This window comes from Haliotis rufescens, unplaced genomic scaffold (genome assembly GCF_023055435.1).
Source record: "Haliotis rufescens isolate VD_foot unplaced genomic scaffold, xgHalRufe1.0.p SCAF_31, whole genome shotgun sequence".
NCBI lineage: Eukaryota > Metazoa > Mollusca > Gastropoda > Lepetellida > Haliotidae > Haliotis > Haliotis rufescens.
The window spans coordinates 1,301,317-1,314,957 of record NW_025964013.1 but is presented as its reverse complement, the minus strand read 5'-3'; positions in this window follow the sequence as shown (position 1 = coordinate 1,314,957).

Here is a 13,641-nt window from a genome sequence, read left to right as displayed (position 1 = left end):
TACACCTACACCAGCCTGCATACACCTTCACCAACCTGAATACACCTACACCAACCTGAACACACCTACATCAACCTGAATACACCTACACCAACCTGAATACACCTACACCAGCCTGCATACACCTTCACCAACCTGAATACACCTACACCAACCTGAATACACCTACATCAACCTGAACACACCTACACCAACCTGAATACACCAGCCTGAATACACCTACACCAACCTGAATACACCTACACCAACCTGAATACACCTACATCAACCTGAATACACCTACACCAACCTGAATACACCAGCCTGAATACACCTACACCAACCTGAATACACCTACACCAACCTGAATACACCTACATCAACCTGAATACACCTACACCAACCTGAATACACCTACACCAGCCTGCATACACCTACACCAACCTGAACACACCTACATCAACCTGAATACACCTACACCAGCCTGAATACACCTACACCAACCTGAATACACCTACACCAACCTGAACACACCTACATCAACCTGAATACACCTACACCAACCTGAATACACCTTCACCAACCTGAATACACCTACACCAGCCTGAATACACCTACACCAACCTGAACACACCTACATCAACCTGAATACACCTACACCATCCGGCATACACCTACACCAGCCTGCATACACCTACACCAACCGGCATACACCTTCACCAACCTGAATACACCTACACCATCCGGCATACACCTACACCAACCTGAATACACCTACACCAACCTGAATACACCTACATCAACCTGAACACACCTACACCAACCTGAACACACCTACATCAACCTGAATACACCTACACCAACCTGAACACACCTACATCAACCTGAATACACCTACACCAACCTGAATACACCTTCACCAACCTGAATACACCTACACCAGCCTGAATACACCTACACCAACCTGAACACACCTACATCAACCTGACTACACCTAAACCAACCTGAATACACCTTCACCAACCTGAATACACCTACACCAACCTGAACACACCTACATCAACCTGAATACACCTACACCAACCTGAATACACCTTCACGAACCTGCATACACCTACACCAACCTGAATACACCTTCACCAACCTGAGTACACCTACACCAGCCTAAATACACCAACCTGAACACACTTACACCAACCCGAGTGAGTGAGTGAGTGAGTGAGTGAGTGAGCGGGTGAGTGAGTGAGTGAGTGAGCGAGTGAGTGAGTGAGTGAGTGAGCGAGCGAGTGGGTGGGTGGGTGGGTGAGTGAGTGAGTGAGTGAGTGAGTGAGTGAGTGAGTGAGTGAGTGAGTGAGTGAGTGGGTTGCTGGGTTGGTGAGTGAGTGAGTGAGTGAGTGAGTGAATGAGTTGGCGGGTGGGTGGGTGGGTGGGTGAGTGAGTGAGTGGGTGGGTGGCTGGGTTGGTGAGTGAGTGAGTGAGTGAGTCAGTGAGTGAGTGAGCGGGTGACACAGCCATTGTTTGTCCCTGAAAGGAGGTGCCGACAGTAATATTTGGATCCACAGCACAGTGCACAATCTATTGTACAGGATCATGTTCTCCCTCAACAATTTATGGTACAGATTATTTATAACAGACCAGAAAGAAGGATCAAAACAAATAGACAATGTATTGATAGGCACTATTTTGTTTCATATTTCACTCCTATCGTTACCCCTTAGCAATTGGGGAGGCATTCACCTGTCTGAACAATTCATATGTTTTGTCCTGTGCCAATTTCTGCACTACTTCCCCAATGTGTCTGTCGATTTACTTCAAGTGTTAGCTAAAGCATCTCACCAATACACCCCCACAGACCACTGCCTACATCGCACATGTAACTGATGACATTTGCCATGTTCTGATCGCGTTGAGAAGTGAGAGAAGCGCCCATACAATCTGCTTCAGTTTGCAGTCGGGTCGGCCATCATCAAACTACAGTAAACATTTATTAGTACCATTAATCACTTAAGCTATTTCCACGTCTAATAAGCGACACATTTGCTGTGTTATTTACCCATAAACGTTGTGTTCGACACAGATTTCATTTCGGGGCTGTGTAAATATCCAGGGCGGTGTTACTTACGCCAATAAAGTCGGACATTGACGATTGTTGAAACAAAGAGCAGTAATGCAGAACTGAATGAGTGATCATTTCATTCGGTCTTAGTTAAGGTGTCCTTATACCGTGTATGCTGGAGACATGTGTGACGCAGCCTCGATTATCCAGTGTATGATTATTCCATTATTAGAAACACCCTGGATCCGCTGACCACGTAGTTTCGAAAGTCCCGTCTTGTCGGTGTATTTTACTGTTTAACAATGATTGTAAATGTACTGCATTGTTTCTGTTGGCTAGAGACGCTGGACAGTAATCAGTCGTCAGGAAGTTATTATATTTAGATGCTAGAGTGGTGTGTAAACTTCCGATCCGGTATACCGCGGACGTGATAGTATGTTATGGACTGGTGAGGGCACTGGTGGAACTTTCAAGTGGCTGGATAGGTTGTATATTAGGGGTCAATAGCGTGTTTACGTGTCTCTCACGCATTTCATCCCTTCGGAACCTGGTTTCATGTGAAGATCGCTCATCACCCCTCATTCCCTGCCTAGCCCATCTCGGAAGCTTGACCCACTGTCGCCGCTGGGTGAATATACATTATTACATTATTTTGCTGTCACCACTGTATTTGTGTATTTGATACTGACCACTGCTATCATATAATATATTGTCATTGAATATTGTACTAAAACTCTATTGTTTACTGCCATTGTGATCGTCGTGCAGTAATTTGTATTGATTAGTAAACTTAGTAAATTTTGTAATACATTTGTTGATTGTATAGCACTTGTTGTTTGTTTGTTGGTTACACATTAAGTTCTTTTACGTACAGATTTCTGGGGGAGCATATTGTTTCAATTTGGGATTTGATACGTAAAAACACAGAATGTATCTCGCTGACGTGAGTAATTTGACTGGATAGCTATTCTTCGAATGAACCGATTTCTGGTGTCCCCCGCCGTGATATTGCTGGAATATTGCTAACGGCGGAGTGACCTCCAAATTCCTCTCTCGAATGAAACGGATTCTACGTCCAGGGTATTTATCATAATAGAATCGCGACATAATACTCTGGATAATCTACGATGTGTGTGCGTTACCATTCGTACAGGTTTCTGATGTATAGCTAATCCGTCTCCTTTCCGAGTAGTTATTCTCCCTGCAGTGTTTTATTGTACGATTCCAGCCAAGTTTGGCAAGGATGGGAACTGGACTTTTACAGTCTGTTAACTCCCTTGCCTCGGATAGACGTCGCATGGGGCGCTCGTTAATTCTTCAACGTAACCAAAAGCTTTAGACGACCGTCGTATGGCAACCATCGTATGGCAACCATCGTATGGCAACCATCGTCTGACAACCATCGTATGGCAACCATCGTATGGCAACCATCGTATTGCAACCATCGTATTGCAACCATCGTATGGCAACCATCGTATTGCAACCATCGTATTGCAACCATCGTCTGACAACCATCGTATGACAACCATCGTATGGGAACCATCGTATGGCAACCATCGTATTGCAACCATCGTATTGGAACCATCGTATGACAACCATCGTATGACAACCATCGTATGGGAACCATCGTCTGACAACCATCGTATGACAACCATCGTATGGGAACCATCGTATGGCAACCATCGTATGACAACCATCGTATGACAACCATCGTATGACTACCATCGTATGACAACCATCGTATGACAACCATCGTATGACAACCATCGTATGGGAACCATCGTCTGACAACCATCGTCTGACAACCATCGTATGGGAACCATCGTATGGCAACCATCGTATGACAACCATCGTATGACTACCATCGTATGACAACCATCGTCTGACAACCATCGTATGGGAACCATCGTATGCCGACCATCGTCTGACAACCATCGTATGACAACCATCGTATGACAACCATCGTCTGACAACCATCGTATGACAACCATCGTATGGGAACCATCGTATGGCAACCATCGTATGTCAACCATCGTCTGACAACCATCGTATGACAACCATCGTCTGACAACCATTGTATGCCGACCATCGTATGTCAACCATCGTATGTGAACCACCGTCTGACTACCATCGTATGACTACCATCGTATGACGACCATCGTATGACAACCATCGTATGGGAACCATCGTATGCCGACCATCGTCTGAAAACCATCGTATGACAACCTTCGTATGTAATCCATCGTTTGACAACCATCGTATGTCAACCATCGTATGTGAACCACCGTCTGACTACCATCGTATGACTACCATCGTATGCCGACCATCGTATGACAACCATCGTATGGGAACCATCGTCTGACAACCATCGTCTGAAAACCATCGTATGACAACCTTCGTATGTAATCCATCGTTTGACAACCATCGTATGTCAACCATCGTATGACAACCATCGTATGTGAACCACCGTCTGACTACCATCGTATGACTACCATCGTATGCCGACCATCGTATGTCAACCATCGCATGCCAACCATCTCATGAAACCCATCGTATGGGACCCATCGTATGACAACCATCTTATGACAACCATCGAATGGGAACCATCGTATGCCGACCATCGTACGACAACCATAGGATGGGAGCCATCGTCTGACGACCATCGCATGGGAACCGTCGCGTGACAACCATCGTATGCCATTTTCACCCGCCAGAAGAAAAGGGACCCACACTTGTGCTGTGACGTCATAAAGAAAGACATTTGACGTCAACATACTTCCGTAAAAATCGCCACGTGTGCGGACTGTAAAAAATATCGTATTTTTCTCGCTGTAGTTCGTAATGTAATAAAAAACATTATTTCAAAGCATTTCAGCATAATCGTCTACTTTTAATTAATCAAACATTATATCTAAAAACTGCATTTTTTACAAAAAACAGTCATTCGTCTGAAAATGGGACTATGCAGACAGACAACGATTCCAAATGTTTGATGCCACCTGTCTCTGTAATAAATATGAATGGTATCTGATCAATTGTATTTTTGTGGTCTCAACATACTGTAGATTAAAAATATAATGAGAAGTCAATGTGATTTTTCACCCATAAGGGTCCCTTACTTATGTCCTGGTGGGTCACATTTGTTGGAAAATCTTCATGGTGAGAGTTGTTCTCATGAAGTGGATGATAGACTATGATAGAACTCACTCCAAACTTGGTATTTTATCGATTTAATGATTAATAACCCCATTTTCCAGTTGTTTAAATAGTGCATTTTTACGCAAAATAAATACAAAAATACAACAAATATCAAAGTAAGTGTCGAAGTGTTTACCAGTAAAGTAAAATCAGATTAAATCTGTGAATCGACTTCATAATCAGCGGCTCCAGGCATGGCTAAGAGACGTAACCCTAGCCAGCACATTGCAGCCCCTGACCACTCATATAAGACACTGTTTTACAAATCCATGTCTACCCGGCACGTGTTGTCCTGGATCGGCATGACAGGTCGTAAAACAATATTCACTCCCCCGACCCACCACCACAGGACTCTCAGCACCAGAGGGTGAATCCTAGTCGAGCCTGTTGCTAATGACGAACCTGCTTGATGCCGCTGAGTACACAGGTTGAGTAACTTTGAATCCATGAGGGCAAGCAAACGTCTACTTACATTTGAAATTTTATTGAAACACTAAAATAGTCTTCGTCACGCAACATTGTGTTTGTTACTGAGGGAGCTTCCCACGGTGACAAGGACGGATCCCGTGAGACGCATCCCGGAATCTTCCTTCTCCTCGTGGCACGGCGTGACACACTTCATCATGCACCAACATGGAGGAGAGATGAGGGGGCAAAGTGACAGGGAAACGCTGTTGGGGTTTTGAATTTCCCAACATGTGAAAAACATCGTGTACAAAATCTCTTAATGTCTCTTTCGCTGGAAACATCGATGTATCATGAGTACAAAAATCACCCCAAAACAAAATACACGCTGTGCCCACTCGGTTCAGACTTTCAAGGTTATTTCCTTGCCACTGTGTAGAGCTGGCCTGCACTTTACGTATCCACTGGTGGCACTGAGGAAACGAGGCCCCAGAACGTTCATTGGCGACACATACTGAGTAGGTACAAGGTAGAGTGTAGCGTACTTTCATCACTTGTTTCACTCAGATGTAGAAGGTTACATGACATGAACCTCACTAAACTTTTAGAATTGATTTTATAAACCTACTGGCTGTTTGTGTAACTCGATATGGAGTTTTTGAAATTGTGGTAACACCTCGCAGGAGGGCTTACAATCATTGTAAACCCTTGATAGAACAAAAACTACGAACAGCCTACGAGACGCACGTGCAGATTTCGTGCCATTGCTAGACGCACGTGCAGATTTCGCACCGTTGCGAAACCCACGTGCTGAGGTCACCGGTTTCATTGAACCGAGTTCACGACTGCAGGCGATATTTCATCTCCGATACAGGTTATACATTTGAGAGTTTGTATTACAGTTATTTAATTAAAAACGTTGTCTATGCGATGAGTCGGTTTATAAGTTGAACAAACCATTTCTCTTCGGGATTACCAGCGACATGGGGGCCTACGGTATGTCACCTCATGTCAGGGTTTACAATCGCTGGTAATCCATCGTAGAATTGGTTTCTCTTATACTTAATAAATGATTATTTCCTAACCAGACCGCAGACAGCCTGGTACAGTCGATGACACAATCGGGGTCTGTGTAAAAGATGTACTCTGTACAATCCACGAAACGAAACAGGTGATGTCTAGTACATTGCATTCCCTCTATACAATACACATGTACAATATACAATCATTGATATGCCCCCATGTGATGGATACAACTGATAAAATGCAGTGAATACAATCCACGATAAGTTCCGTATACAGCCGGCATAGCCTCTACACAACCATCCTATACACAACCAACGATATAACCTATATACAATCTACACCATTGCTATATACAATCCACAATATTGCTATATACAATCCACAACTTTGCTATATACAATTTGTGCAACATGCACTACATTCAATTCATACAATGTTCTATACAATCAAAGTCATGATAAGTAATGTTTTCTCCAAGGATATATGGCCGGCGTCGCAGATATTACTGGAATGATTAATGGCTGGCGTCACAGATATTCCTGGAATGATATTTGGCTGGCGTCGCAGATATTACTGGAATGATTAATGGCCGGCGTCGCAGATATTACTGCAATGATTAATGGCCGGCGTCGCAGATATTCCTGGAATGATATATGTCTGGCGTCGCAAAAAGATTCCTGGAATGATATATGGCCCTGCGTCGCAGATATTACTGGAATGATATATGGCCAGCGTCACAAAGATTCCTGGAATGATATATGGCCGGCGTCGCAGATATTACTGGAATGATATATGTCTGGCGTCACAAAGATTCCTGGAATGATATATGGCCGGCGTCGCAGATATTACTGGAATGATTAATGGCCGGCGTCGCAGATATAACTGGAATGATATATGGCCGGCGTCGCAGATATAACTGGAATGATTAATGGCCGGCGTCGCAGATATTACTGGAATGATTAATGGCCGGCGTCGCAGATATAACTGGAATGATATATGGCCGGCGTCGCAGATATTACTGGAATGATATATGGCCGGCGTCGCAGATATTACTGGAATGATTAATGGCCGGCGTCGCAGATATTACTGGAATGATTAATGGCCGGCGTCGCAGATATTACTGGAATGATTAATGGCCGGCGTCGCAGATATTACTGGAATGATTAATGGCCGGCGTCGCAGATATTACTGGAATGATTAATGGCCGGCGTCGCAAATATAACTGGAATGATTAATGGCCGGCGTCGCAGGTATAACTGGAATGATATATGGCCGGCGTCGCAGATATAACTGGAATGATTAATGGCTGGCGTCGCAGATATTACTGGAATGATTAATGGCCGGCGTCGCAGATATAACTGGAATGATATATGGCCGGCGTCGCAAATATTACTGGAATGATTAATGGCCGGCGTCGCAGATATAACTGGAATGATATATTGCCGGCGTCGCAGATATTACTGGAATGATTAATGGCCGGCGTCGCAGATATTACTGGAATGATTAATGGCCGGCGTCGCAGATATTACTGGAATGATTAATGGCCGGCGTCGCAGATATTACTGGAATGATTAATGGCTGGCGTCACAGATACTTCTAGAATGATTAATGGCTGGCGTCACAGATATTCCTGGAATGATATATGTCTGGCGTCACAAAGATTCCTGGAATGCTATTTGGTTGGCGTCACAAAGATTCCTGGAATGATAAATGGTTGGCGTCACAGAGATTACTGGAATGCTATATGGCTGGCGTCACAGAGATTACTGGAATGCTATATGGCTGGCGTCACAGAGATTACAGGAATGCTATATGACTGGCGTCACAGAGATTACTGTAATGCTATATGGCTGGCGTCACAGAGATTGCTGGAATGCTATATGGCCCCCGTCACAGAGATTACTGTAATGCTATATGGCCCCCGTCACAGAGATTACTGGAATGCTATATGGCTGGCGTCACAGAGATTACTGGAATGCTATATGGCCCCCGTCACAGAGAGTACTGGAATGCTATATGGCTGGCGTCACAGAGATTACTGGAGTGCTATATTGCCGGCGTTACAGAGATTACTGGAATGCTATATGGCCGGCGTCAGAGATTACTGGAATGATATATGGCTGGTGTCACAGAGATTACTGGAATGCTATATGGCCCCTGTCACAGAGATTACTGGAATGCTATATGGCTGGCGTCACAGAGATTACTGGAATGCTATATGGCTGGCGTCACAGAGATTACTGGAATGTATATGGCCCCCGTCACAGAGATTACTGGAGTGCTATATGGCTGGCGTCACAGAGATTACTGGAGTGCTATATTGCCGGCGTCACAGAGATTACTGGAATGCTATATGGCTGGCGTCACAGAGATTACTGGAATGCTATATGGCCGGCGTCAGAGATTACTGGAATGCTATATGGCTGGCGTCACAGAGATTACTGGAATGCTGTATGGCCGGCATCACAGAGATTACTGGAATGCAATATGGCTGGTGTCACAGAGATTACTGGAATGCTATATGGTTAGCGTCAGAGAGATTACTCGAATGCTGTATGGCCGGCGTCGGAGATTACTGGAATGCTATATGGCTGGCGTCACAGAGATTACTGGAATGATATATGGCTGGCGTCACAGAGATTACTGGAATGCTATATGGCCGGCGTCACAGAGATTCCTGGAATGACATATGGTGTGCGTCACAGAGATTACTGGAGTGCTATATTGCCGGCGTCACAGAGATTACTGGAATGATATATGGTTGGGTCACAAAGATTCCATGAATGACGTATGGTTGGCGTGATCCAGATACCACTGACAAACTTCTCCCACAACACAGACAACAAGTCTTCAATAGTCTTCACAAAGCCATCTCTGTGCTTGATGTTCACGTTTCAGTTTTCTGGGTACCATTGTTGGACTAGATGTACGACACCATTAAATATCTACTAGTAACTGTCAGTATGGGCGAGTTACCTACATGAGACAGTTTGACGACAGAAGGCCTCTGAGGCAGCAAGGAGCTTTAATGGCAACAATGCGACTTGTAACAGAGTCGATTGTGCAGTTTCGATCATATCATGAGCATGCGTCCATGAATCAACCAGTGATGACACCAGAAGTTCTCGTAAAAGTGAGCGTATCCTGCTTCACCCCTGGCACCCGTCACATACACATGCAAAGGCAAGTCAATTGTTCACCTGAAAAACAGAACAAAACACGGGAACATACGGTACAAGTGAAAATAGGGAATTGAATCAGACATCATGTTTGTCACTGATGCGTCAAATTTAGAAATGGCCCCAACAGGTCTATCTTAAAACCTTTTGAAAGCTTTACTGAGGCCTTGAATGTTGTTACCTTGATCAAACAACTTTTGAACAAGCGTCGTGTGACAGTCTCTGAAATCTTCGTTGAAAGAGCATGCTCGATTGTATCTCAACAAACGTGAAATGAAGACACCGATGGCTGGAGCTGAGGGAATATTGCCTGACACCCAGGGAACGTTAAAGTCGCAGCAGTCACTCTGAATCTGTAAGATTAGATGTAAACGTGAAGCACATGAGACGGTCTCACTGGTAATTGTATTTCTAGTTCAGGTGGGTAAATCAGTGGAAGGGAATGGGCTGTTTTTGATGGTTATTGAAAGATATCAGATCAAGGATATACCTGAAACTTAAGTTAAACTTCTTGTCGAAATTACCTTTACCAATCCGAGCATGAATTCATATGCATAGAGAGACCCATCGTCAAGAAGGGGAGCGCAATTGGTGCCCATGGGGACGCCTACTTCTTGCCTAAATGTCTCACCCAAACTTTTCCACAGATGTAATCAACGAGGAAGTCCATTTTCTCAGTAAACTTCGGATGACATTTGCTTTCATTCTTGACAAATTGAAAAATCAAATACTTTAACAAAATTGAACTTCTTTTCTGCAAAAAATCAAGCAAATCCACGTGTCAGTGGGAACAAGTACACATTTGTCATGTTGGGCAGCTAGGCATTGGATGGCAGCTGGCTGGGACAGAATGCACAGGACCAAAAGCCAGATTTGACTTCATTGAAAGAACGCAAATACAGTAGGGAAAGCAAGCAATGACCGTATTTGCGTATGTTTCCCGATAGGATTAACTATGGGTGTATATTTCATATGAAGCTACACCTTTGAAACGTGTCTAGCCGTATGCACAAGCACCATTGTCATTAGCACGTTCTTGTGTTGCATAACGTCATAGTTTTAATAATTATTAACTGCATCAGTGTTCTTGTATACATGACGAATGCATTCAGTCAGTAAGAAAATATCTGTAAAAACATTTGTATACGCAAGCTGAAAAAACCTACATTGCATATTTACACAGCTTTGTCATATACGCACATATGCAAGACAGCCACATTCACTTCAGGAACAGGACCCTTTTTGGTGCGGGAATGAAACGGGATTCCTCAAGCCATCTTCCAAGACTTGCCGACTCAATGAAACGGCGATGTGCGGCCTATATCGCAACTAACGGAGGCCACACACGCTATTGATGGACACGACTGACACTTGTCATTTCTCTGTTTGGGATACCCTGTGTTCGTGGGATGGATGAATGGTTGTCATCAAACAATCAACGATCATTTGTTGTCAACTGTTTTCTTTCTATCATTTCTTAATATTATCTCCATATCTTTTATGGCCTTAACGTCATCCGCATTTTATGTACAACTTGCGTTTCTTTTGCGGTTGAGTATATTACCGAACCATTAAAATATATGCTATTTTAAAAAATATGACATAGTAAAACACATCTCATATTTGTTCATAGTCACTTGAATGCTCTTTTATTTCATGACCAGCGTAATATATGTAAGTTTGGTAATACTGACCTGATAATTCACTTTCATTTCCCAGCATGCATAAACTTGGGAAATAATGTCCCTTGGTGTGGTGGTACCAGAAAAGAACGCAAAGAAAAAAGCGACCAATATAACCAGAATCTATACTGAGAATGTTGTGGCTCTTAAAATAATAAACTAATTTTGTATACCTATTGCCTAAACATAATAATGATTCTTGATGTGAATTTTTGTTCTATTATTGGTTTGGTGTTGATAGCGTTCTTGGAATTCTTGTTGCCCACAGTGTTACACGACCCATGGAGATCCGGGGAGGAATTGGTCTACAGCAAACCAGGCTTGTTGTTAAACGCGACTATGCTTGTTGTAAGAGGACCTGGTTGTCAGGCTCGCTGACTTGGTTGATGCATGTCATCGTATCCCAGTTGCATGGATGGATGCTCGTGATATCAAGCGCGGGATTGGCTGACCCAGACTCGATTATTTACAGACTGCCGTCATAAGTGCGGCGTTAAACAACAAACAAACAAACAAACAAACAAACAAAGTGTTACACTATTATCAACAGTGACAAACAGGACCTTGAGACAACGTGGCAAGAAACCAATGTGGTCATGGAAATGTGAACTTGCCAAGCACAAGGGTATGGTTTTGTGTCGGTATCTTTTAATTACTGACAGTTTACACAAGTTACACGCATTCTGTTACAGGATCTGAGGCCATCACAGTCAACTCTGTATCCGATGTAGGGGCGCTGGGTTAGCCTAGTAGTTAAAGCGTTCGCTCGTCACGCCGAAGACCCGGGTTCGATTCCCGACATGGGTACAATGTTCGAAACCCATTTCTGGTGTCCCCCGCCGTGATATTGCTGGAATATTGCTAAACGCGGCGTAAAACAATACTGACTCACTTGTATCCGATGTGAAAGTTGCCCTCACCAATGTAACATAGCAACAATGTCCTTCAGTTGGTGGAATTAAATACCACAGCTTCTGTCAACTGTAATATTCAGAATAAGACGCATGGCAAAACGTAACGATCTTGTCATTTATGTGAATTACCTTTTCTTTGACTGGAGGAAGCTGCATTGTAATGTGATCTGGACAGTCAAGCAGGAGAATAATGTGCAATTATTATTTCATGATATTTTCCGGTGTTATGTTCATGCTCTTTCAAGGTAACAAATCAATATTTAGACATTTGCTTGCGTTTGAAATGCTGTAACTAACACCAAAGAACCTTGAGACTATCGTTGTCACACCAAGAAAACACTCCTTTTACAAACGGCTACTATACAATTATTTTGACAACAGCTGAAGCTCATCTAAGCTCAAGTTGACTATATCATTTAACGTTAAGGCTGGTGTGCTCTCTGCTGTAAAGTTTGGTTGACACAAACAACAAACCATGGAAAACCAGGCTTTGTCCAAAATAGTCCAAATATTAGCAAAATGCATGTCATATTGATTTTCTGCAATAATTGTAGAGTTTCAGAAATACGTGATATCGTCACCATAAGTGCAATAAAACATTAGACAGAAATATAACATGCTACTGTAGATACACAATTCGTATGAAGTTTGTACACTCTTCATTCACAAAGAGGGGCGGTCGGGTAGCCCGGTGGTTAAGCGTTCGCTCGTCATGCTGAAGACCCGGGTTCGACTACCCACGTGGGTTCAATGTGTGAAGCCCATTTCCGGTGTCCCCCGCCGCGATATTGCTGGAATATTGCTAAAAGCGGCGTAAAACCATACTCACTCACTCGCTCATTCACAAAGTTAATGTTCCTAACTTACAGTTTGGTGTGACTTGGTGGTGGAGTATTGAGTGAGTGAGTGAGTGAGTGAGTTTGATTTTACGCCGCTTTTAGCATTATTCCAGCAATATCACGGCGGGGGACACCAGAAATGGGCTTCACACATTGTACCCATGTCGGGAATCGAACCCGGGTCTTCGGCGTGACGAGCGAACGCTGGTGGAGTATTGAAGAATAACGACAAATTATCATAATTATGTGTCTAGAGGAAAGGGAAAAGGGACAACTATGAACGTGAAATGTATTTACTCATAACATAAAAGAATAATTTACCTAAGCAGTCATATTGTGTCTGGACTAATGTTGGATTTAAAT